The sequence below is a fragment of the Tiliqua scincoides genome, chromosome 3, assembly GCF_035046505.1.
Source record: "Tiliqua scincoides isolate rTilSci1 chromosome 3, rTilSci1.hap2, whole genome shotgun sequence".
Classification (NCBI taxonomy): Eukaryota; Metazoa; Chordata; class Lepidosauria; order Squamata; family Scincidae; genus Tiliqua; species Tiliqua scincoides.
The window spans coordinates 233,059,929-233,085,799 of NC_089823.1; the positions used below are offsets into that span (position 1 = coordinate 233,059,929).

Here is a 25,871-nt window from a genome sequence, read left to right on the forward strand (position 1 = left end):
AGACCTGATGGTGACTTTAACCAGGACATCTCTCATCAGCACTGCAAAAAACAATCTGGCTGGCCAGGGGGCATTGTGTGCTCCAGACAGAGAAGGAAGAGACTAAGAAAAGTGGCAGGACGATAGCTTCCTTTTTGGGACGTTCAGCATTCTACAGGACCCAATGACAGAACACCTTGTGGGAACTGACAAGGTAAGCGCACAGAGGAGAAGGCGTAGCAAATGTGCCTTCCATTTCAAGCAGGGATGGAGAAAGTCTCCCCAGGGACTGTTCCCCTTCAGCTGCATGTGGAAATGGAAATCTTTGGACATGGGTTATTAAGATATTCAAAGAGAAGGGTTCAACCTCACCTTCTGGTCCTTCTGATCTTGTGTGGGACTGTGGAGAGGGCTGGTCATTTTTTAGGCCTTACTTACCACTGTTATCTGTATAGTAACCGGGCGTTCTATGCATGCTGTTTACCCATTGAAGTCAATAGAAGCTTCTTTTTCCTAGGACAAGGAACATGCACAGGGAGGCCCTGATAGAAACTGCAACAGAAGTTAGGCTTAAAACCTCCCTTGCCTTTCACTGCAACCCTTCTCTGGATTGTCCTCGGCCCACATGGTATTTATCCATGTGGATACCAATATGTAGGGGCCAATAAAATGATCAAAGTCATGCCTGTTTGGGTCCAGGTAGCAATGTCCTGTCTCCCAAAATCCCAACTGTGCCATAGAACAAATATGGCCCATTCTGGGAAGAATTCACAGCCAGAAGGCAAGTACAGAAGGAGACATTATCATTTGTTCTGGGAACCCCAGCACACAACCCTGACCCATCAAACTCAGCCTCCTCCACTTCTCTGGTGACACCCCCCAGCTCCTTTTCCAAATTAAAGTTTAGAAAAGCATAAGTAATTATTCTCTTCAATTCTCTTCTCCCCAGATGACATTATATAAAAAGACATTGATGAAAAAGAAGAAGGAGATATGAGCCAACATCCAGAAGCTGACTGCCATACCTCAGATCTTCCAGCTGGAGTAATACGAAGACTTTAAGTCTACCATCTAGCAAGTAGGCAATTAGGATTTCCTTAAATCAGGGAAAAATTGGAAGTTCTCACAGCCTAGAGGTGGCAAGCTCAGACTCTGTTCTTCCTCTGTCCAAGAAACCAATTCTCCCCATAAGGAAAAAAAACTAAAAAGAACATTGAATGAACTAGAGAACAACTGAAAAAATAGGGAGAAATTCAGAAAGAGGTAGAAAAAGTAAAACAGAATACAGTGACAGAGAGAAAAGGGCAAATGGGGAGGAAAACACACAGGGTTTTGGAAATAAAAATGGAAGAAAGAGAGAAAGAAAGAGGCCATGTCAAAACTTGCAAGAGAGAAAGGAAGAAAAATTAATTCAAGTGAGTTAGAAGGTGGGAAATTAAGGCAGGATGAAAGAAAGAAGGGAAGACAAGAGGGGCAAGTGCTGGGAAATGGAAGCTATGCAAAGGAAAGGAAGCCAGAGAAAGGAGGTGAATAGATGGTAGGAAATTAAGGCCTTGATCATATGAAAAATGGGTAAAAAAAAAAAATGCTGCTCTTTTGCTTAATGCCTGATGAAAGGCACCCTGCTGGCCCGTATGGGGCTGCAAGGCTGTGGTAGAAAGATTTCAATTAAATTAGTGAAATAGTTCACTAAATAAACACATAATAAAGAGGAATAAAGGGAGGCAGATTGTAGAGAATTGGATCAGGGTTGATACAGTGGCAATCTGTGGCCAACTTGAACGTGAACATGTTAGAAAGAATAAAAGAGGGGAAGGTGGTGGGAAGTTGAAACAGGACTGAAGAAGGAAAGGGGGGAAAGAGCTAAGCAGTGGGGAGCAGAAGCAAAATTGAAGTAGGAAAAGGACAAAAAGAGACATGAGAGAGAAGTAAGCAGTAGCCAAATGGAGCCTGGTAATGTAAAAAAGAAAGGACAAGACAAAGGGGAGCTAACAGGTGGGAAAGGAAAAAAGAATAAGATCCAGGTGAGCAGTGGCCAAGTAGAGCCTAATAAAGTAAGAAAGAAAAGAAGGAATAAAAGAGAGCTAAGCATGGATGTATGATGCATATAATGCAAGAAGAAATAAAGTACAGCTCAGTGTAGCTAACAGACCCTGAAAACATAGGGTGAAAGGGAGGAAAGGAGAGAGCTCAGTGGTAAGGAAAAAAGAGTAACATAGATATAGTCATAGCTGTATGACTATCAGAGCCTGATAATGCAAGAAAGAAAAGAAAAAGAGCGACTAAGCGAGGCCACATTGAATGAGCCTGCTCATGTAGAAAGAAAAGGTGGAATAAGGAAGAAGTCAATGGGAAGGGGGGGGGGAAAGAATAATTCACATGTCAGGAATGGCCAAACAGAGCTTCATAACTGAAAAAAGAAATGAGGGAACAAAAGAGAACTCATTGTGTCCACACTGAGCTTGATAATGTAGGGCAAAAAGGCAGAAGAACTCAATGATGGAAAAGAAAAATGGAATTAGATCTGGGTAAGTGATGGTCAATTTTGTCCTGGTAATGTCAGAATGAAAGGAAGAAATAAAAGAGAGCTTAGTGTGCCCAAACTGAGCCTGTAGGAAAGAAGCAAGGAACGAGGAAGAACTCAGTGGGAAAGGAATAAGAAGTGGCCAAAATGAGACAGATAATGCAAGATAGAAAAGAAAGAAAAAGTGAGAACCAGGAGTGGTCTAACAGAGCTTAATGAGGTAAAAAAGTGATAAATAGACCCAATTAGCCTAATATAAGAAACAATAAAGGAATAGAAGGGAGCTCACTGCTCCCTCAGTCCTTAGCCCCACAAAAGACTTGGGTCGGGAGAACTAAAGTGTTGGAAGGCTCTCCTGTTCCTCGCGGAGGTAGTAACCTATCCATTTGACCGCCTGACCCTTCCTGAGGCTGTCAACAAGCTACCAAAACCCAGCTACCCATTTTGCATCTTTCTCACTTCTATGTATGCCCCAGGAAACCATTGGCAGAATAAATCATGTGCTACATGAAGGCGAAATAATAATATATCAATCATGAGAAATGATTTCTCTTGTTCCCGAGATTGACAGCGCCCCCTCCTGGGGAAAAACTGATTGAATTGGGGTCCGGGTCCCACTCCCTTGGAGCAAACACTCGGCTCTGGCCTTTAGTGCAAACCCACTTCTTAATTTGGGCTTGGCCATTATACTCCCCCTGGACTGGGACTTTTCACCCCCCATATGCTGACCTGTTTGCCATGCTTGCTCCAGGCCAGTTCTGGAGCTCATTCCTCAATCCTGCTTGCAAACCAGCCTCCTAGCCCTTTTTCAGAGTTGGTGCCAGATGGCAAATCCACATCGTTCCTGACCGCTCCCCCAGCCCCACAAAAGACACGGGTCGGGAGAACTAATGTGCTGGAAAGCTCTCCTGCTCCTCGCAGTGACTGGAACCCCTCAAGGAAAGGACCTGGTCGTCTTGGGGGCGGGGCTGCTGACCCAGGGACCTGGCATGGCCTCTGGGCTCTGGCGCAGCCCCCTCTCCCGCTGTGCGCCGGGATTCCTTCCTTCCCCTTGGCCAGGACAGATGGCTTAACCTTCCTGGGCCCTGGTCACTTGGACAGTCCTGGAGCTCTAGAACCGGTGCCTCCTCTCCGTTTGACCGCCTGACCCTTTCTGAGGCTATCAACAAGCTACCAAAATCCATCTACCCATTTTGCATGTTTCTCACTTCTATGTATGCTCCAGGAAACCAATGGCAGAATAAATCGTGTGTTATATTATGGTGAAATATTCATATAGTTATCATGTGAAATGATTTCTCTTGTTCCCGATACTGGCAGCTTCTCCTCCCGTGGAATAACCTGATTGCATCGGGTCCGGTTCCCACTCCCTGGAGCAAACACTTGGCTCCGGCCTTTAATAAAAATCCACTTCTTAATTTGGGCTTGGCCATTATACCCCCTTGGACTGGGACTGTTCACTCCCCATATGCTGAGAATAAGAGAAATCACTTCACATGATTACTATATTATTATTTCACCATATTGTAACACATGATTTATCCTGCCATTGGTTTCCTGGGGCTTACATAAAAGTGAGCAGGATGCAAAACAGGCAGGTGGGTTTTGGTAGGTTGTTGATTGCATCAGAAAGGGTCAGGAGGTCAAATGGAGAGGACGGACCTGTTCTAGAGCTCCAGGACTGTCCAAGAGCAGGTTCAGTGACCAGGGCCCAGGAAGGCTAAGCCATCTGTCCTGGCCAAGGGTAAGGAACGAATCCCGGCGCACAGCAGGAGAGGGGGCTGCGCCAGAGCCCAGACGCAAGTCCAGCTCCCTCGGACAACAGCCCCGACCCCAACACGACCAGCTCCTTCCCTTGACGACTTCCTGCCACTGCGAGGAACACGAGACCTTTCCAACACATTACTTCTCCCTGCCCATGGGCTTAGCCATCTGGCGCCAACACAGAAAAAGGGCTAGGAGGCTGATTTGCAAGGAAGATTGAGCTCCAGAACTGACCAAGCACAGCGAACAGATGTGCAGTTCCATGTACAACGTTCAATGTGCATGGAAAAACTACATAGTTTCTGACCGCTCCCTCAGTCCTCAGCCCCACAAAAGACATGGGTCGGGAGAACTAAAGTGTTGGAAGGCTCTCCTGTTCCTCGCGGAGGCAGTAACCTATCCATTTGACCGCCTGACCCTTTCTGAGGCTATCAACAAGCTACCAAAACCCAGCTACCCATTTTGCATCTTTCTCACTTCTATGTATGCCCCAGGAAACCATTGGCAGAATAAATCATGTGCTACATGAAGGCGAAATAATAATATATCAATCATGAGAAATGATTTCTCTTGTTCCCGAGATTGACAGCGCCCCCTCCTGGGGAAAAACTGATTGAATTGGGGTCCGGGTCCCACTCCCTTGGAGCAAACACTCGGCTCTGGCCTTTAGTGCAAACCCACTTCTTAATTTGGGCTTGGCCATTATACTCCCCCTGGACTGGGACTTTTCACCCCCCATATGCTGACCTGTTTGCCATGCTTGCTCCAGGCCAGTTCTGGAGCTCATTCCTCAATCCTGCTTGCAAACCAGCCTCCTAGCCCTTTTTCAGAGTTGGTGCCAGATGGCAAATCCACATCGTTCCTGACCGCTCCCCCAGCCCCACAAAAGACACGGGTCGGGAGAACTAATGTGCTGGAAAGCTCTCCTGCTCCTCGCAGTGACTGGAACCCCTCAAGGAAAGGACCTGGTCGTCTTGGGGGCGGGGCTGCTGACCCAGGGACCTGGCATGGCCTCTGGGCTCTGGCGCAGCCCCCTCTCCCGCTGTGCGCCGGGATTCCTTCCTTCCCCTTGGCCAGGACAGATGGCTTAACCTTCCTGGGCCCTGGTCACTTGGACAGTCCTGGAGCTCTAGAACCGGTGCCTCCTCTCCGTTTGACCGCCTGACCCTTTCTGAGGCTATCAACAAGCTACCAAAATCCATCTACCCATTTTGCATGTTTCTCACTTCTATGTATGCTCCAGGAAACCAATGGCAGAATAAATCGTGTGTTATATTATGGTGAAATATTCATATAGTTATCATGTGAAATGATTTCTCTTGTTCCCGATACTGGCAGCTTCTCCTCCCGTGGAATAACCTGATTGCATCGGGTCCGGTTCCCACTCCCTGGAGCAAACACTTGGCTCCGGCCTTTAATAAAAATCCACTTCTTAATTTGGGCTTGGCCATTATACCCCCTTGGACTGGGACTGTTCACTCCCCATATGCTGAGAATAAGAGAAATCACTTCACATGATTACTATATTATTATTTCACCATATTGTAACACATGATTTATCCTGCCATTGGTTTCCTGGGGCTTACATAAAAGTGAGCAGGATGCAAAACAGGCAGGTGGGTTTTGGTAGGTTGTTGATTGCATCAGAAAGGGTCAGGAGGTCAAATGGAGAGGACGGACCTGTTCTAGAGCTCCAGGACTGTCCAAGAGCAGGTTCAGTGACCAGGGCCCAGGAAGGCTAAGCCATCTGTCCTGGCCAAGGGTAAGGAACGAATCCCGGCGCACAGCAGGAGAGGGGGCTGCGCCAGAGCCCAGACGCAAGTCCAGCTCCCTCGGACAACAGCCCCGACCCCAACACGACCAGCTCCTTCCCTTGACGACTTCCTGCCACTGCGAGGAACACGAGACCTTTCCAACACATTACTTCTCCCTGCCCATGGGCTTAGCCATCTGGCGCCAACACAGAAAAAGGGCTAGGAGGCTGATTTGCAAGGAAGATTGAGCTCCAGAACTGACCAAGCACAGCGAACAGATGTGCAGTTCCATGTACAACGTTCAATGTGCATGGAAAAACTACATAGTTTCTGACCGCTCCCTCAGTCCTCAGCCCCACAAAAGACATGGGTCGGGAGAACTAAAGTGTTGGAAGGCTCTCCTGTTCCTCGCGGAGGCAGTAACCTATCCATTTGACCGCCTGACCCTTTCTGAGGCTATCAACAAGCTACCAAAACCCAGCTACCCATTTTGCATCTTTCCCGATTCTATGTATGCCCCAGGAAACCATTGGCAGAATAAATCATGTGCTACATGAAGGCGAAATAATAATATATCAATCATGAGAAATGATTTATCTTGTTCCCGAGATTGACAGCGCCCCCTCCTGGGGAAAAACTGATTGAATTGGGGTCCGGGTCCCACTCCCTTGGAGCAAACACTCGGCTCTGGCCTTTAGTGCAAACCCACTTCTTAATTTGGGCTTGGCCATTATACTCCCCCTGGACTGGGACTTTTCACCCCCCATATGCTGACCTGTTTGCCATGCTTGCTCCAGGCCAGTTCTGGAGCTCATTCCTCAATCCTGCTTGCAAACCAGCCTCCTAGCCCTTTTTCAGAGTTGGTGCCAGATGGCAAATCCACATCGTTCCTGACCGCTCCCCCAGCCCCACAAAAGACACGGGTCGGGAGAACTAATGTGCTGGAAAGCTCTCCTGCTCCTCGCAGTGACTGGAACCCCTCAAGGAAAGGACCTGGTCGTCTTGGGGGCGGGGCTGCTGACCCAGGGACCTGGCATGGCCTCTGGGCTCTGGCGCAGCCCCCTCTCCCGCTGTGCGCCGGGATTCCTTCCTTCCCCTTGGCCAGGACAGATGGCTTAACCTTCCTGGGCCCTGGTCACTTGGACAGTCCTGGAGCTCTAGAACCGGTGCCTCCTCTCCGTTTGACCGCCTGACCCTTTCTGAGGCTATCAACAAGCTACCAAAATCCATCTACCCGTTTTGCATGTTTCTCACTTCTATGTATGCTCCAGGAAACCAATGGCAGAATAAATCGTGTGTTATATTATGGTGAAATATTCATATAGTTATCATGTGAAATGATTTCTCTTGTTCCCGATACTGGCAGCTTCTCCTCCCGTGGAATAACCTGATTGCATCGGGTCCGGTTCCTACTCCCTGGAGCAAACACTTGGCTCCGGCCTTTAATAAAAATCCACTTCTTAATTTGGGCTTGGCCATTATACCCCCTTGGACTGGGACTGTTCACTCCCCATATGCTGAGAATAAGAGAAATCACTTCACATGATTACTATATTATTATTTCACCATATTGTAACACATGATTTATCCTGCCATTGGTTTCCTGGGGCTTACATAAAAGTGAGCAGGATGCAAAAGAGGCAGGTGGGTTTTGGTAGGTTGTTGATTGCATCAGAAAGGGTCAGGAGGTCAAATGGAGAGGACGGACCTGTTCTAGAGCTCCAGGACTGTCCAAGAGCAGGTTCAGTGACCAGGGCCCAGGAAGGCTAAGCCATCTGTCCTGGCCAAGGGTAAGGAACGAATCCCGGCGCACAGCAGGAGAGGGGGCTGCGCCAGAGCCCAGACGCAAGTCCAGCTCCCTCGGACAACAGCCCCGACCCCAACACGACCAGCTCCTTCCCTTGACGACTTCCTGCCACTGCGAGGAACACGAGACCTTTCCAACACATTACTTCTCCCTGCCCATGGGCTTAGCCATCTGGCGCCAACACAGAAAAAGGGCTAGGAGGCTGATTTGCAAGGAAGATTGAGCTCCAGAACTGACCAAGCACAGCGAACAGATGTGCAGTTCCATGTACAACGTTCAATGTGCATGGAAAAACTACATAGTTTCTGACCGCTCCCTCAGTCCTCAGCCCCACAAAAGACATGGGTCGGGAGAACTAAAGTGTTGGAAGGCTCTCCTGTTCCTCGCGGAGGCAGTAACCTATCCATTTGACCGCCTGACCCTTTCTGAGGCTATCAACAAGCTACCAAAACCCAGCTACCCATTTTGCATCTTTCCCGATTCTATGTATGCCCCAGGAAACCATTGGCAGAATAAATCATGTGCTACATGAAGGCGAAATAATAATATATCAATCATGAGAAATGATTTATCTTGTTCCCGAGATTGACAGCGCCCCCTCCTGGGGAAAAACTGATTGAATTGGGGTCCGGGTCCCACTCCCTTGGAGCAAACACTCGGCTCTGGCCTTTAGTGCAAACCCACTTCCTAATCTGGGCTAGTCCATTTTCCTCCCCCTGAACTGGGACTGTTCAATCCCCATATGCTGTCCTGTTCGCCGTGCTTGCTCTAGGCCAGTTCTGGAGCTCATTCCTCAATCCTGCTTGCAAACCAGCCTCCTAGCCCTTTTTCAGAGTTGGTGCCAGATGGCAAATCCACATCGTTCCTGACCGCTCCCCCAGCCCCACAAAATACACGGGTCAGGAGAACTAATGTGCTGGAAAGCTCTCCTGCTCCTCGCAGTGACTGGAACCCCTCAAGGAAAGGACCTGGTCGTCTTGGGGGCGGGGCTGCTGACCCAGGGACCTGGCATGGCCTCTGGGCTCTGGCGCAGCCCCCTCTCCCGCTGTGCGCCGGGATTCCTTCCTTCCCCTTGGCCAGGACAGATGGCTTAACCTTCCTGGGCCCTGGTCACTTGGACAGTCCTGGAGCTCTAGAACCGGTGCCTCCTCTCCGTTTGACCGCCTGACCCTTTCTGAGGCTATCAACAAGCTACCAAAACCCATCTACCCGTTTTGCATGTTTCTCACTTCTATGTATGCTCCAGGAAACCAATGGCAGAATAAATCGTGTGTTATATTATGGTGAAATATTCATATAGTTATCATGTGAAATGATTTCTCTTGTTCCCGATACTGGCAGCTTCTCCTCCCGTGGAATAACCTGATTGCATCGGGTCCGGTTCCTACTCCCTGGAGCAAACACTTGGCTCCGGCCTTTAATAAAAATCCACTTCTTAATTTGGGCTTGGCCATTATACCCCCTTGGACTGGGACAGTTCACTCCCCATATGCTGAGAATAAGAGAAATCACTTCACATGATTACTATATTATTATTTCACCATATTGTAACACATGATTTATCCTGCCATTGGTTTCCTGGGGCTTACATAAAAGTGAGCAGGATGCAAAAGAGGCAGGTGGGTTTTGGTAGGTTGTTGATTGCATCAGAAAGGGTCAGGAGGTCAAATGGAGAGGACGAACCTGTTCTAGAGCTCCAGGACTGTCCAAGAGCAGGTTCAGTGACCAGGGCCCAGGAAGGCTAAGCCATCTGTCCTGGCCAAGGGAAAGGAACGAATCCCGGCGCACAGCAGGAGAGGGGGCTGCGCCAGAGCCCAGACGCAAGTCCAGCTCCCTCGGACAGTAGCCCCGACCCCAACACGACCAGCTCCTTCCCTTGACGACTTCCTGCCACTGCGAGGAACACGAGACCTTTCCAACACATTACTTCTCCCTGCCCATGGGCTTAGCCATCTGGCGCCAACACAGAAAAAGGGCTAGGAGGCTGATTTGCAAGGAAGATTGAGCTCCAGAACTGATCAAGCACAGCGAACAGATGTGCAGTTCCATGTACAATGTTCAAGTAAAGTAAGAAAAAAGAGAAGGAGAACAGAATCTCTCAGTTGGAAAGAAGAAAGGGGAGAGTTAAGTGGTGACCTAATAGAGCCTCATAGTGCAAGGAGATGGAATAAAAGAGACGTAAGTGGGGAGAAATGGAAACTCATAAAACATGGAATGAGGGAGAGCTCAGTAGGAAAAAAAATAAGTAAGACCCAGGTAAGTGTTGGCCTAATAATTGAGCCTGATAAGGTAAGAAAGAAAAGGAGGAATAAAAGAGAGCTAAGTGTGGCAAATTTGAGCCTGATAACATGGGGAGGGAAGTTGGAATAAGGAAAGCTCAGTGGAAAGGGGAAAAGGGGATTGAGACACAGGTAAGTAGTGGCCCAATCAAACGTGGCAATGAAAGATTGAAGACAAGGAATAAAACGGAGTGAACTGGTGGGAAAGGGGGGGGAAAGGGAATAAAGGAGAGATAATTAGTGTCCAAATAGAGACTGATAATGTAAAGAGAAGGAAGAAAAAAGAGCTCAGTGTGGCCACTTTGACCCTTTCCTCACCTCATGAGGAAGCTGCTTGAACCATTCACTAATGAGGCTATACTGTATCTCCAAAACTGGAGGTGATAGGGCAAAATAGATGCCATTTTTGGAATTGGCACCCCAAGTTCATATCAAACCACCATACATTTTGGGTAAAACTTTTCTGGCCCTCAGTTTTGTAGGCCTGTATAATTAGAGACAGGAAAGAAGAAAGAATATAGACCCAAGATGTACAAGATTGAGCCTGATACTTTAAGAAAGAAAATGCTGAAAGAAGATAGCTCAGGGTGGCCAAGTTAAGCTCATCTCAATGTGAAGAGAGGAGGAGGAATAAAAGAGAATGACAGTGGTGAATTTAGGGAGGAGGTTGGAGAGAGTGGAGAAAGGGAATTAAAAAGCCAAGGAGTAGAAAAGTGTGATCATGAAAGCAAGAATGAATAAGAGAGAAATGGAAAGGAAAGGGGGAAAAAAACTGAGGGGGGTGATCAGAAACTGTGTATGGGAGAATGAGAGCCGAACTGGAAGGAAGGAAAGAAAGGGTATTGGGGAAACTGAGGCAGAAGTCAGAAGAAAGACTAAAAAATTCATATCTGAGATTACAGAGGCAGTGATAGGAGAGTGAAATGGGGAGGAAAAGAAAAGAACACCTTTATGTGCAGAGAAACTTTTAACACAACTTCAAGATTTTCAATTCTTTCCAAACAAAAAAGTAAGGTGGAAAAGAGAATAAGCAGTGCAAGAATTAGAGCATTGTCAAAACTACTCTCATGTCCCATTTCCATTCTTCCTCTATCTTCCTATAGTAATATTGTGGCAACAGGTACACTCCTGTTTTCATGGAGTCCTTGCCTTCCCAATTGTGGGAAGGAGTTTGTGTTTATTTAGACATTGGTACTTTTCTTGGACAGAGGCAAACACAGCCAGGCCTGCAGGCCCTACTGATTGGGCCCTTCATGCCCAACTTCCCCTTGCCTGCAATACAATATTCTTATAGGGTGACTACCATTGCTCCAGCTGGAAGACATCAAGGATGGCAGTCTGAGCAATCTCTGGCTGCTTCCATCCTAACTTCTTTCTTGCAAAGCTTTGTCCATGCACAGCAGATGAGAGAGGAAAAATTTACAGCAGGTCTATGTGACCAGCATCCATATAGTTTCATTGACTCCTCTGATTCGATTGAAGAAAAGCATGGAGGGATTATAGAAATCCAGTCATTCCCATTTGATCAGGAATTGGTTCAACGCATATTTGAACAGACACTTTCAACAGTGTATACCTCCAGAGACTTTATTCCTGCAAGGACAACAGTTGTCACAACACACAATCTCAAGTTGGCCTTCTATCAAAGTTAGCAACAGTGCTGTTGGATAAAAATAGACAAACGTACTCTGGTTTAGAATGGAAACTCCTGTATTAAATCTTAATCAAAAGTGATTATTTTTTACACTGCTTGTTGTCTTATTAGATTGTTCCTACCTTTCCATCACAGAACACTAACTTCTCCAGTACAATGGATCACTCAAAAGAGAAAAGATGGTCTCATCTGGCATGTTCTGTTCCATTCAACATCTCTGCCCAGGCACACAAGAAGTTGTCATAAGAACTGACTTACCCCTGATGCAGAGAAGAGAGCAAGCAGGAGAGGACTTGCTTTACTTGGAAGATGTGATTGACTCTTCCTATCTTTGCCCATGGGGCTATTAATCCCACAAAGCTATGGGAATAGAGTTCAATGGAGTTAAGATCCACAGCAAACTATAGTCAAGTCTGCTTTCTGCCTGAAAGATGATTATTGAAAGAAAGGATTTGTGAAGCCTGGGGTACACATTTCCATGAGTTTTATCAGGGTGTTCAAAGTTTCTTTTGGGTCCCTTCTCAAAGGGGAAGCAGGTGAAACAGAACCGGGGGAGGGGACAGGTGGCAACAGCTAGAATAGTCCTTGGAGTCCAGGTCTACCGGCTGCCACAGCACGTCTAGTTGTGCCCTATATATGCTCAGGAACAGTTCTGAGCAAAAACCCAATGCTCTGCATATTTGAGCTGCAATGTTTCTCTCTCTTCCAGATGCTATCTCAGAAATATATACTGAATGCCTCTGACTGCCCCTTGTAGTATTTCTCTTTCATGGCACCCACAACCTGTCTTGCTGAGAGAAAGCACTTGATAGTTTTCATTCCCAGAATTAATCAGCTTATTAAAGAGAAAATTCTCCATGAAAAGTCATTGTTATGTAGTTCAAAGCTATAAAAATGCCAATGGCAGTTAAAACAGCAAAAATAATGTGCCCGGTTTGCATGTTCCATTGGTTCTCTCACAGGCGGCATCCACTTCAGGGCTGATACGGACATGCATAAAAGTGGGGAACGACAGCAGAACCAGTGACTCTTGCATATAATTCCCTGCAGTGTTCAAAGTTCAATTCATGAGCCTTGACTGTGGCGGGATTCGTTAGTTCCTGATTCACAAATAAAACTTTCAGGTGTTGATGACTCCATAAAAGCAGCTGATTTTGCCTTGGGTCATCCAATTTCATGAACTGGGTGCTTTTCCCCACATCAAGTACGGCAACACCTCTCGATGCAGAGAATCCATTCCAGAAAGTTAAGCACTGTACAAGACAGTGCTATAGAACACATTGTTAATTTGTGAGGCAGGAAACAAGAGCTGAGTAGCCCTGCATGCACTTCTCCCATTGGCTGGAATAGCAGTCAATCATTCTAGGACAGTGGCTCCCAAATTGTTTAGCACCAGGACCCACTTTTTTAAACGGCACTCTATCAGGACCCACCTAGGTTTACCAGACCTTTTAAAAAGGAGATCTAAAAAGAAATACTGTAATATTTTATTTATTTAGAAATAAGAATAACCAGAAAAAAAGAACCTGAAACATTTAACTCCCTCTATTTACACAGGATTGCAAACTGCAGGAGCTGAGCTCTTTGTTGGGGTAATTAGCAGCTACAGTATTTGGTTTTTGAATAGCTTCAGGACTGGAGGCAATTAGTTATCTGATCTTTCCATCACCCTTTGGCAACCCACCACAAATCAGGTCACAACCCACCTGTGGGTTCTAGAACTGTTCTAGAACCCACAAAGAGAGCTGTAATGAATTAGCATTAAGCTAACACTGTACATTGCTAAACACTAGGTAGGGGAAAAGTGCTTGGATGGGGAAGAAAGTAGTAGGTAAGTGGAAGGTTTACTCTCTCTCTCTCTCTCTCTCCCCCTGTGTGTGTGTGTGTGTGCGCGCGCGCAAGAGAGAGAGAGAGAGAGATACTGACTTTGAGAATCATCAGTCTCTCAAATGACCGAATATTTCATTTTGTCCAAAATGCGTGTGAGTGTGAGGAAAATACTCCAACACCCCACTTCTCATTCTCTCGTTCATGAGTTCCAGCAATGTGTGAAAGGGAGCATATTTGTACTGGCCAGTCCCCACTGCCCATCAGCATGTGATTACTACTTCCACATTCTATTCTCACACATTGGGTCCAATCCTATTCAGCCTTCCAGCACTTATGCAGCTGCAGTGCTCTCCCAAGGTAATGGAACAAACTTACAAAATTTTTTTATCTTAAAGAGACCTTGGTGACTCTCTCACACACACATACCCCACAGGATGCAGTGCGTGCCCCGTTGGCTGCATTGGCACTAGAAAGTTGGGTAGGATTGAGCTCACTGAGTGGAAGCTAGGAATGAACCCTACCCATTGTATGGAGGCAGAGCTGGGATCCAGAGGCCACACAAACATCAGGAATGGAACTAACCAGCGCAATCCCACTTCCGTCCCGACTGATCACACAGAGGTGAGTATGACAAAAGAGCAAGGTGACTAGATCCAACAGAGGACACAGTGTTTATACCTTTAACCACTGCATATGTTATGCAGGATCAAAAGAGACCACTGACACCAAACTTAAGTTTAAGGCTTTTATTAGGAGGAATGGAACCTGAACCAAACAAAACAAAATGATCTTGTTCCAAATTCCTCCAATTGAGAAGAGACCTCAGGCAGGCAGGCACTTGGCAGGCAGGAGGCAGCAGGACTTGAGGCAGGCCAAGGGCTGGAAGCTTAATGGAAGTTCCTCTCTGGTTCTCAGCTCCGGTAAGGGGCACTCTCTCTCAGGGCTCCTTCCAACAGCTCTCTCAGCTCTCCTGCAGAGCTCAGGGTTCAGCTCCAATCTGCAGCTCTGTCCCTGGTACTCACTCCAGAGCTCTTCTAGCTCCTTCTCTGCAGAGCTTCCCTGGTGGTCCTGAGCTCTTGCTGGTGCAGCCCCTTTTATAGCCTCAGTTCCTCTGCACACAGCAGCCTCTACCTTTCCTCCACTGGTACTGCAGCCTTCTCTCCTGCAGCAGTTTTCCATTTGGTCCTCCCCAGACAAACTCAGACTGACTGTCTATTGGCTCATGAAAGGCACAGGCTACGATCCCCTCGGGCCAATTTACAACAGTCAACTGAGCCCAAGTTCTGCACATATCACATAGAAGAGGGAATTTTGGCAGGTGCTGCTTTTTAAACCCTTCCATGTTAGCTACACCTGCCAAAATTCTCTTTTCTACGCAATAGTTAAAGGCATAGGCACTGTGTCCTCCATTGGATCTGGTCACCCTGGATAAGAGTGAAAGTGATTTCTACAGACCATAACTGATAACAGATGTAACTATGTCACTGTTAAATAGGTTTTCTTCCAAATGGAATGACAGAAAGTGAAAGGTTGTTTTTTTTAAAGACAGCAACAAAAGGGTGTGAAAATACTTCACTGTCACGTTGATTGCTTCCAACACTAAGTATACAATCCACTTTCATGGAACAAAGTCCCATTGGGTTGAATAGGACTTACTTCCAAATAGACATGCATAGACTTGTTCTGTAACTTAATTTTGATCCATTAAAAAAGGGACGAATGTGACAGCCCAAAGATAACTTTTAAGCCCAAAAATAACTCCAAAGATAACTTTTACCATTTAAGTAAAACAAAGAACGTGCATAATGGTTTGACATTTGATTGGCATATGAGCAAAACAATGGATCCGCACATCAACGTGGGTTTAAGTAGCATGGCATTTGAAAGATGGACTTTGTGGAGGAAACAGTTTGCCATCTGATTTGGTTTCCTTTAAAACAGATTCTCAAAGTAATTTTCACAAACGTCAAGGGCTCAAAACTTTATAGACATGAAATATGAAATATAGGTGGGAACTTGGTATCCACTGATTTGGTATCCACTGATTTGACTGACCACTGATACCGAGGTCCACCTTTAAATGCCTTGTAACAAGGGGAAAAACACCAAAATTCAATTTCCCAGCTTTGGGCTGTTAATGATTTCAATAGATTCCATTATTCACCCCCATCTAGTGGCTGAATGAGGTGCAGTGTAGCAGCGCTACACTGCTTGGGAGGCACCCAAGGCTTAAGGCCTTATGCCTGAGGGAGTGCAGAGTGCACTGAAAAAGTTGAGACTATGAACATGAACAGCAAGGAGCAGAGCAATGAAAGAGAAACGGCAGACAGGTTTGAATGTAGAGATGCATCAAGGAGGCTTGAAGCAGGAACAGATCTAAGTTCCTCACCCGCCTCCACCAAGCTTTTTATTGAATCTCAAAACACATGAGGCAATACTTGATAAGAGGCTAGTTACAGCTAGCTGGGCCTGAGCTAACCACAAAGCATATTCTTGAGATAAAGACCTCCCATTGTTTACTGCACTGGGCTTCAGACACTCAGCATATTACCAAGGCCAAGAGTTTGCTCTTGCACAGGCGCAACAGACGCAGGCGGGCCTGCTGTCGTTGTTGCCACATACAAATACTAAGCCCAGCACCTGTGCATATAATTACCACAGTATAGTGTCTATACCAGTGATGGCGAACCTTTTATAGACCAAGTGCCCAAACTGCAACCCAAAACCCACTTATTTATTGCAAAGTGCCAACACAGCTATTTCACCTGAATACTGAGGTTTTAGTTTAGAAAAAACAACTCACTGCCCAATCCTATCCACACTTTCCTGGGAGTAAGCCCCATTGACTCTAATGAGATTTACTTCTGAGTAGACATGCATAGGATTGGTCTGTCATACATTAACATCTTTTACCTACTATTACTTGTAACCTGTAATGAACTTTTCCTCTAGAACTTTGTCCAGTCCCTTCTTAAAGGCATCTAGGCAAGTTGTCATCACTGCTTCCTGTGGCAAAGAGTTCCACAGACTACAGGTGCAGCCTATTTATCCACGGATTTTTTAATCTGCAGATTTGTCTCAACAAATCATTGGGGTGGGGGAATCGAAAGTCACACACACCTTTGCCCTGCAAAAGGTGTGTGTTTTGGGCTGCTCCATTTCCAGGCAGCCCAAAACACTGCAAAAAAGCTCTGTCTCGCCCAGGCAGGGAAATAGCCCTGGAAGAGGTTCCCCTTGCAAAGGAACAGTAACACTCCTGGAGCCCCTGAGCCAGCAAAGAGGCTGAAGAGGGTAAGGGGGGGGGTGAAAATCTCTGTAGCCAGAACATGTGCTCTCACTCACTCACACAGGGGCAGGTGTGGTAGCAACAGAGGGGATTGCTTTAAAAAACCCTGGGAGTGTTTGCCAAATTCCCCCCCCCCCTGAGATGGTGCAGGCAATCACTGACACAAGCAACCCCCATCCCCCCCATGGTGCAGGCTACTACAAGCAAGCCTTCCCACCAAGCAAAGCTTGAGATATAGCCTACAATCCTCTCCACACTTTCCTGGGAGTAAGCCCTATTGACTACAATGAGGCTTATTTCTGAGTAGAAATGCATAGTGCTGGACTCATCACTAAAGATCAGCATCCCAACTGTGAAAGAAGCCGGGCAGCTGGCAAAGGGGAAGGCTGAGTACGGAGGGGAGGGGATTGATAACAGCTGCCTTAGTTTCCTTGCCCTAATGAGGAGAATAAAAAGGAACATAAACTGTGGCAAAAGAAATGTAAGAAGGTGATATGGGAGGCCAAGTGAGACTATGAGGAATGCATGGCCAGCAACATTAAGGGGAATAATAAAAGCTTCTTCAAATATGTTAGAAACAGGAACCCTGCCAGAGAAGCTGTTGGCCCTCTGGATGGTGAGGGAGGGAAAGGAGAAATAAGAGGAGACTTAGAGATGGCAGAAAAATTAAATGAGTTCTTTGCATCTGTCTTCATGGCAGAAGACCTCGGGCAAATACCGCTGCCTGAACAGCCCCTCCTGACCAAGGAATTAAGTCAGACAGAGGTTAAAAGAGAAGATGTTTCAGACCTCATTGATAAATTAGAGACCAATAAGTCACTGGGCCTTGATGGCATCCACCCAAGAGTTATTAAGGAATTGAAGAATGAAGTTGCAGATCTCTTGACTAAGATATGCAACTTGTCCCTCAAAATAGCCACGGTGCCAGAAGATTGGAGGATAGCAAATGTCACGCCTATCTTTAAAAAGGGAAAGAGGGGGGACCCGGGAAACTATAGGCCGGTCAGCGTAACATCTATACCGGGTAAGATGGTGGAATGCCTCATCAAAGATAGGAAAACACATAGAAGAAGAGGCCTTGCTGAGGGAGAATCAGCATGGCTTCTGTAAGGTAAGGGTAAGTCTTGCCTAACAAATCTTTTAGAATTCTTTGAAAAGGTCAACAGGCATGTGGATGCGGGAGAACCCGTGGACATTATATATCTGGACTTTCAGAAGGCGTTCGATATGGTCCCTCACCAAAGGCTACTGAAAAAACTCCACAGTCAGGGAATTACAGGTCCTCTCATGGATTGAGAACTGGTTGAAGCCCAGGAAACAGAGAGTGGGTGTCAATGGGCAATTTTCACAATGGAGAGAAGTGAAAAGCGGTGTGCCCCAAGCAGGGCTTTTTTTCTAATGGAAGGGGGGGCGGAGTTCCGGCACCGTTTGCAGGGGCCCCTCCCCTTTGGAGGCATTCCAGGAAGGGGTGGAGCAAAATAGAGGAATGTGCTGGGGGGTGCAGGGTGGGCGGTTGTCTGGCCCCTGCCTGACTGCACAACGACCCCCTCCTGCCCCCATCTCCAAGCTCTTGCCTGAGCCCAGCCTGCCTCCCTCCCCCGCGCTCTGCTTCCCAGCGCAGCTTCCAAGCCGGTGGAGGGCGCGGGGGACACGCGCCAATGCCAAGGAGGAGGACGGACAGCCAGCCAGCCAGCCAACCAAGGAGATGGGCTGCGGCACCCACGCAACGCCCAGGTACTGGCTTGGCGGAGGAGGAGGGGAAGGAAGCTGGTTGGTGCAGCCCCCGTGCCAGTATGCAGCACGAGCCTAGGTGTGTCTACTCAGAAGTATGTCTCATTGTGCTCAATGGGGCTTGCTCCTGGGAAAGGGTGCATAGCCTTGCAGCCTGAGAGCCCAAGCATGTCTACTCAGAAGTAAGTTCCATTGTGTTCAATGGGGCTTACTCCCAGGAAAATGTCATAGCCTTGCAGCCTGCGTAGACAGGCAGAGGAAGGGCTCGAACTACCTTTCAGAGCGCGATACCATAGTCTTTCGAGACTGAAGGTTGCCAATACATTCTGGAAGGAGGGCAGTGGAAAGATTTTACTCCCTTCACCCTCTGTTAAGTAAGGAGGCGTTTTGACCTCTTGGAGGATCCTAATAATGCCATACTGTGCATATTTACTCTTTGTTCAGTGAGGGTTCCTGCCAAGTATATTGTATTGGCAACCTTCAGTCTCGAAAGACTATGGTATCGCGCTCTGAAAGGTGGTTCTGGCACAGCGTCTAGTGTGGCTGAAAAGGCCAATCCGGGAGTGACAATCCCTTCTACACCGGGAGCAAGTGCAGTCTGTCCCTGGTCTGTCTCCCTGGCTATGGGCCTTCCTTCTTTGCCTCTTAGCCTCAGACTGTTGGCAAAGTGTCTCTTCAAACTGGGAAAGGCCATGCTGCACAGCCTGCCTCCAAGCGGGCCGCTCAGAGGCCAGGGTTTCCCACTTGTTGAGGTCCATCCCTAAGGCCTTCAGATCCCTCTTGCAGATGTCCTTGTATCGCAGCTGTGGTCTACCTGTAGGGCGCTTTCCTTGCACGAGTTCTCCATAGAGGAGATCCTTTGGGATCCGGCCATCATCCATTCTCACGACATGACCAAGCCAACGCAGGCGTCTCTGTTTCAGCAGTGAATACATGCTAGGGATTCCAGCATGTTCCAGGACTGTGTTGTTTGGAACTTTGTCCTGCCAGGTGATGCTGAGAATGCATCGGAGGCAACGCATGTGGAAAGCGCTCAGTTTCCTCTCCTGTTGTGAGCGAAGAGTCCATGACTCGCTGCAGTACAGAAGTGTACTCAGGACGCAAGCTCTGTAGACCTGGATCTTGGTATGTTCCGTCAGCTTTTTGTTGGACCAGACTCTCTTTGTGAGTCTGGAAAACGTGGTAGCTGCTTTACCGATGCGCTTGTTTAGCTCGGTATCGAGAGAATGAGTGTCGGAGATCGTTGAGCCAAGGTACACAAAATCATGGACAACCTCCAGTTCATGCTCAGAGATTGTAATGCAGGGAGGTGAGTCCACATCCTGAACCATGACCTGTGTTTTCTTCAGGCTGATTGTCAGTCCAAAATCTTGGCAGGCCTTGCTAAAACGATCCATGAGCTGCTGGAGATCTTTGGCAGAGTGGGTAGTGACAGCTGCATCGTCGGCAAAGAGGAAGTCACGCAGACATTTCAGCTGGACTTTGGATTTTGCTCTCAGTCTGGAGAGGTTGAAGAGCTTTCCGTCTGATCTGGTCCGGAGATAGATGCCTTCTGTTGCAGTTCCAAAGGCCTGCTTCAGCAGGACAGCAAAGAAAATCCCAAACAAGGTTGGTGCAAGAACACAGCCCTGCTTCACTCCGCTTCAGATGTCAAAAGGGTCTGATGTGGAGCCATCGAAGACAACAGTGCCCTTCATGTCCTTGTGGGAAGATCTGATGATGCTGAGGAGCCTGGGTGGACATCCAATCTTGGGGAGAATCTTGAAGAGGCCGTCTCTGCTGACCAGGTCGAAAGCCTTTGTGAGATCTATGAAGGCTATAAAGAGTGGCTGTCGTTGTTCCCTGCATTTCTCCTGCAGTTGTCTAAGGGAGAATACCATATCAGTGGTGGACCTGTTGGCTCGGAATCCACACTGCGATTCTGGATAGACACTCTCTGCAAGTACCTGGAGCCTCTTTAGTACAACTCGGGCAAACAGCTTTCCTACAACGCTAAGGAGAGAGATGCCGCGGTAGTTGTTGCAGTCACCCCTGTCACCTTTGTTCTTGTACAGCGTGATGATGTTTGCATCCCTCATGTCTTGAGGTACTCCACCTTCTCTCCAGCAGAGACAGAGGATTTCATGCAGCTCAGTGACGATGATCTCTTTGCAGCATTTTAGGACTTCAGCAGGGATGCTGTCTTTTCCAGGTGCCTTGCCAAAGGCAAGGGAGTCCAGGGCCACGTGAAGTTCTTCTAGGGTTGGTTCACTGTCAAGCTCTTCCAGTACAGGCAGGCACTCAATGTTGTTCAGTGCTTCTTCGGTGACTACATTTTCTCTGAAATATAGCTCAGAGTAGTGCTGCACCCAGCGTTCCATCTGCTGCGCCCGATCCTGGATGACCTCGCCTGTGGCAGACTTCAGAGGGGCAATTTTCTTCTGTGTTGGACCTAGGGCCTGCTTGATACCATCATACATCCCCTTGATGTTGCCCGTGTCAGCTGCTATCTGTATCTCGGAACAGAGCTGGAGCCAGTAGTCGTTAGCACATCTCCTGGCAGTCTGTTGGACTTTGCTGCGAGCAGTTCGGAGGACCTGCAGGTTGCGCTCACTGGGACAGGCCTTGTATGCTGCTTGAGCTCTCCTCTTTTCCTCAACGACTGGTGTCAACTCCTCAGAGTGGGCTTCAAACCAGTCTGCCACCTTGTTGGTCGTCTTGCCGAATATGGACAAGGCGGTGTTCTTGAAATGTTCCCATCTGTTGGATGCGTTTGCGTCGGCCGGGCCTGGAAGAGATTCCTCAAGCGCTTGTGCAAATTCCTCCACTTTTCTCTGATCCCGGGTCTTGCTGGTATCAATGCGAGGTCTTCCTTCCTTTTTCGTGTGATACAGTCGCTTTGTTTGCAGTTTCACTCTGCTGCACACCAGGGAGTGGTCAGTGTCGCAGGCAGCACCATGATAACTGCGTGTGATCTTGATGCTGGGAAGGCTGGAGCGTCTGGTGAGGATCAGGTCGAGCTGGTTCCAGTGCTTTGATCTTGGATGTCTCCAAGAGACTCTATGTTGGGGCTTTGTGTTGAAAAACGTGTTGCTGACACAGAGACCGTGATGACAGCAAAACTCTAGCAGGCGTTGGCCATTTTCGTTCATCCTCCCAGTGCCAAACTGACCTAAGCAAGTGGGCCATGAACTGTTATCAGCACCAACTCTAGCATTGAAATCGCCGAGGATGAACAATGGCTCTTTTACAGGGATTTTCTTGACAGTGGTGGCCAGGTCATCATAGAATTTGTCTTTGGCTTCTGCTGGAGACGACAGAGTCGGTGCATAAGCACTGATGAGAGTGATAGGTCCTGCTGATGACTGGAGCTGCAGGGACAAAATTCTTTCACTTCCCACAGTAGGTGGGATGATGGATTTCAGCAGGGTATTTCTGACCGCAAAGCCAACGCCATGTTCCCTGGTTTCGTTTGGTGGTTTTCCCTGCCAGAAAAATGAGAAATTTCTCTCCTTGACAGATCCGGAATCTGGCAGCCTAGTCTCTTGAAGGGCGACGATGTCCATCTGCAGTCTGCTCAGCTCCATGTCGATGACAGCTGTTTTGCGTGCGTCGTCTATTTCTTGCAGGCCATCAGAGAAGCCAGGTGTCATTGTCCTAACGTTCCAGGTGCCCAGCTTTAGGGCAGTAGTTTTCTGTTTTCTGTTGCATGGTGCAGAGTTGTCGATCCGCTTGTCGGTTTTCACCCTAAACCCCACGCACCCCATGAGGTTAACGGACCGTGGCGAGGCAACACCTTACTGGCTGGGGACTGCCCAGCTTAAGGCGGGCGGTAGCTGCCCAATGAGATGCAATGATCTCTCCCACCGTCGGAAGCAGCCCCTGGCGTCATGCTCTACGCCAATCGAGCAAAGACTTATAACCGGTAAACTGCTGCTTCCCGTGTTGTGCCGACGCCGTATGGCGAAGTTGGAGTGTCCTCTCCAGTGCGCGAAGCCTGGGTAAAGAAGGTATGGAGGATAGGCTGTTACCCATGCAGCAAATCCCCCCTCTCCACGTCGCTGGAATGGTCCAATGGAAAGGCAGAAGCCAATACGGTTGGTTCCAGCGGCGTCGCAGGAGTTGCCTGAACGTGACTGTGTTCAGCCATGAACTGCCTAAGGGACTCCGGCTCCTGATTTTGCCTCGAGGTTGACTCCTGAAGCCTTTTCCAGAAACTCTGCCAAGTATAGCCAAGGCAAGTATCATGGAAATCTATGTACTGTATGAGCCACCATCGAATGGCAGCCTAGGGTGTGTGTGTGTATGTGTGATCCAGTGTTCACAAGAACAGCCAGCAGTGTTGAGATTGGGGTGGCAGAATTTGTGTGTCTGGTGTTTGCCAGCAGAGAGTCATCCTTTACCAAATGGCACAGTTTACCAATACCGAACAATGCCACAGAGAAACTTTGCTTGCCCAGAAGTGGTGACAGTGACTGTTCTGAGTGCTGAACTGCAGCGCATGAATGGCTTGCAAGGGTCAGACTGCCACACAGCTAGAATTTTACAAGCCACTTACTATGTGTGCAAAGTGGATTCATCCGTTACTTCAGTGCCACTGGTGCTAGTTCCAAGTGTCTGGTAATGTCTGTAAAGAGTAAACCATGTGAGTTCACCCTGTCAGTTTCGTGAACCATCAAAAATTGGGTGGCGATCCAGTGGTGGGCCTTGGACCCACAGTCTGAGAATCCTTAAGAAAATAAGAACAGCCATAGGCCCATCTAGTCCAGCTTCCTGAATCTCACAGCGGCCCACCAAATGCCCCAGGGAGCACACCAGATAACAAGTATAAAATTGTTATGGTAGATTGGCCAACTTTTTTTTAAACAATGTTTCCTGTCTTTAATAACTATTTCCATCTCAGGAAAAGCTTCATTTGATGAATGTGTACCTTTGTTCACTACAACTGCATACTGTTATTTTTCCTTTCCATGCAGAAAATGGATTTGGGCACTTGAAGGCAAGAGGTATGCTTCTACAACAAGTAAGTGGTTTTGGTTATTTTCTTCATAGAAAATATTTTTAGTGCCAACTTTTTTGGAACATTAGCTGTTAAATGATTCCTTTAGTATTATTGAGAGCCAAGATGGTATACCAGTTCTGGAGTTGGACTTAGTCCTGGAAGATCCAGGTTCAGACCCAAAGCTTTCTGGGTGACCTTGGGCCTCTCACTCTCAGTCTCACCTACCTCCCAAGGTTGTTGTGAGGACAAAAGGAGGGGAGGAAGCATGTACACCACACTGAGATCCTTGGAGAACGAGCAGAATAAAAATGCGAAAAATAAATAATTTGGGAGAGGTTTCACTTCTCTTGTTGTACACACGCATTCCTTCTGTCACTTTTGCTTGAATTGCTTTGGATGTTTTTGCAAACCTGCAAATATCTTGCTTAGTAGAGATGAAAGGGCAACAAGTGTTATGTACTTTGAGTACCAATTCCACTTTGTAACCTCTGCGTGAGTCTGATTTATTTTGTGAAGAACATGTAAAGGATAATCTAAGGGCGCAGTCCTAACCCCTTATGTCAGTGCTTTCCAGCACTGACATAAGGGCAATGCAGCTATGAGGTAAGGGAACAAACATACCTTTACTTTGAAGAGGGCTCCATGAGAACTGCAGGATGCAGCACATGTCCCATTGGCACCTCTATGCCAGAGCTGGGAAGCACTGACGTAAGGGGTTAGGATTGTGCCCTTAGAAAGGTATGCTCCAGTATTCTAATCTACTAGTTATAAGCTGTAAAAATAATGTCCTGTTCCTTTGACAGTTTCTTTTCTATTTTACTTTAAAAATAAACCAAAACACAGAACAAAGAAATATTGAGAAGGTCCTTGTTGCAAACCGAGGAGAAATAGCCTGCAGGGTGATGCGGACTGCCAGGAAGATGGGGGTGAAGTCTGTGGCTGTTTACAGTGATGCCGACAGGAATGCAATGCACGTAGCAATGGTAAAATGTTGGTTAAGAATTTTAAGGCCAGGTGTGGAACTACACATTTGTGCCTACGTGATTTGCGCTAAATCAGACTGTTGTACTGTCTGGTCCACTCTCATCTTTCTGGTCTTAGCCGCCCTGGGTCCCTTTGGGGAGAAGGGCGGGGTATAAATAAAGTTTATTATTATTTATTATTATGTCTTGGGTTGGAGGCTCTGCAGCCTGCAATTCTTTCAGTAGAGATGTTGAGCTTGAGTCCTCATGCATGCAAAGCATGTGCTTTGCCACTGAGCTGTGCTGCGCCCCCTCCCCCCATGTGGCAGAGTTTTCACAGATATTACAGAAGGGTTTGCTGGACTAGGACTCCTGAACTCTAAATGAAAATCGCTTTTTAATGAACGCCTTAGCTGAGCTGTGAAGGTTTGCATTCGTTAATGCAAAAGAATTCTGTATCTGGGAAAGTGTGGCTTGTCTAGCGGAGTGGATTTAGATTTGTTCTGGGTCCCTGTAGTTATTGGAAAACCAATCTACAGATCTACAGCCCAATCCTACCTAAACACCTCTACGGCAATGTAGCTGTGCCACAGGAGCATCCTGCGTGGGGCAGGAGGAGTCCTGGAGGTCTCCTCTAGGTAAAGGAATGTTTGTTCCCTTGGCTGAGGGTAAGTTTCCACTGCTGTGGTGGGTGTACTTAGTGGTGGTGGGTGTACTTACTGTCAGCAGGCACAAGCTGGACCTGGGAAGGGGGATAGGATATTAGTGAAGCTGCTGCCGCTGCTACCAGCCTCTTCCTGGCCTCAACACAGCCCCCTTCCTGCCCCATTCCGCCCACCCCCAACACACCGCCCGTCCCCACATTGACTTACCAGCACCAGGGCTTTCCTGCTTGTGCGTGGCCATGGCTAGTTGCAGTGGTGGCCTAACCGCACAGAATGATGGGTCATGCTTTGTGATCTCTGCAAAGAATGCTGTGCTGCTGGAATGTGGGTTCCAGCAGTGCAGCAGGCCCGGATAGTTGGATATGAGTCATGCTGTATTAAGGGCTATTCCAGTCTTTGGTGAAGGGCAGGGGCGGACATATTAAACTGTTTCATAAGGTTACCGTCCTTTGCACGTTTTTACTCGCTTTAAGTTTTATTGAATTCATTGGGAATAACTTCTGAGTAAACATGTAAGAATAGGCTGTAAATTGTGGTACTATTTGTCCAGCCAATGAAGTTCTGCTTTTTGTGAACACTAAAGTTGTTTTGGAATGGAATTCTAGAGTTATTCTGTCCTTTCTGTTCCTGATGTAAAGTCCAGTAGTAACGTAAA

At 47.4% G+C, this 25,871-nt stretch overlaps 1 pseudogene; it reads left to right on the plus strand.

The window, feature by feature from the left end:
* Positions 1-23,564: 23,564 nt before the first annotated feature.
* LOC136645323 (methylcrotonoyl-CoA carboxylase subunit alpha, mitochondrial-like) overlaps positions 23,565-25,871 on the plus strand; it is a 75,311-nt pseudogene continuing 73,004 nt past the window's right edge.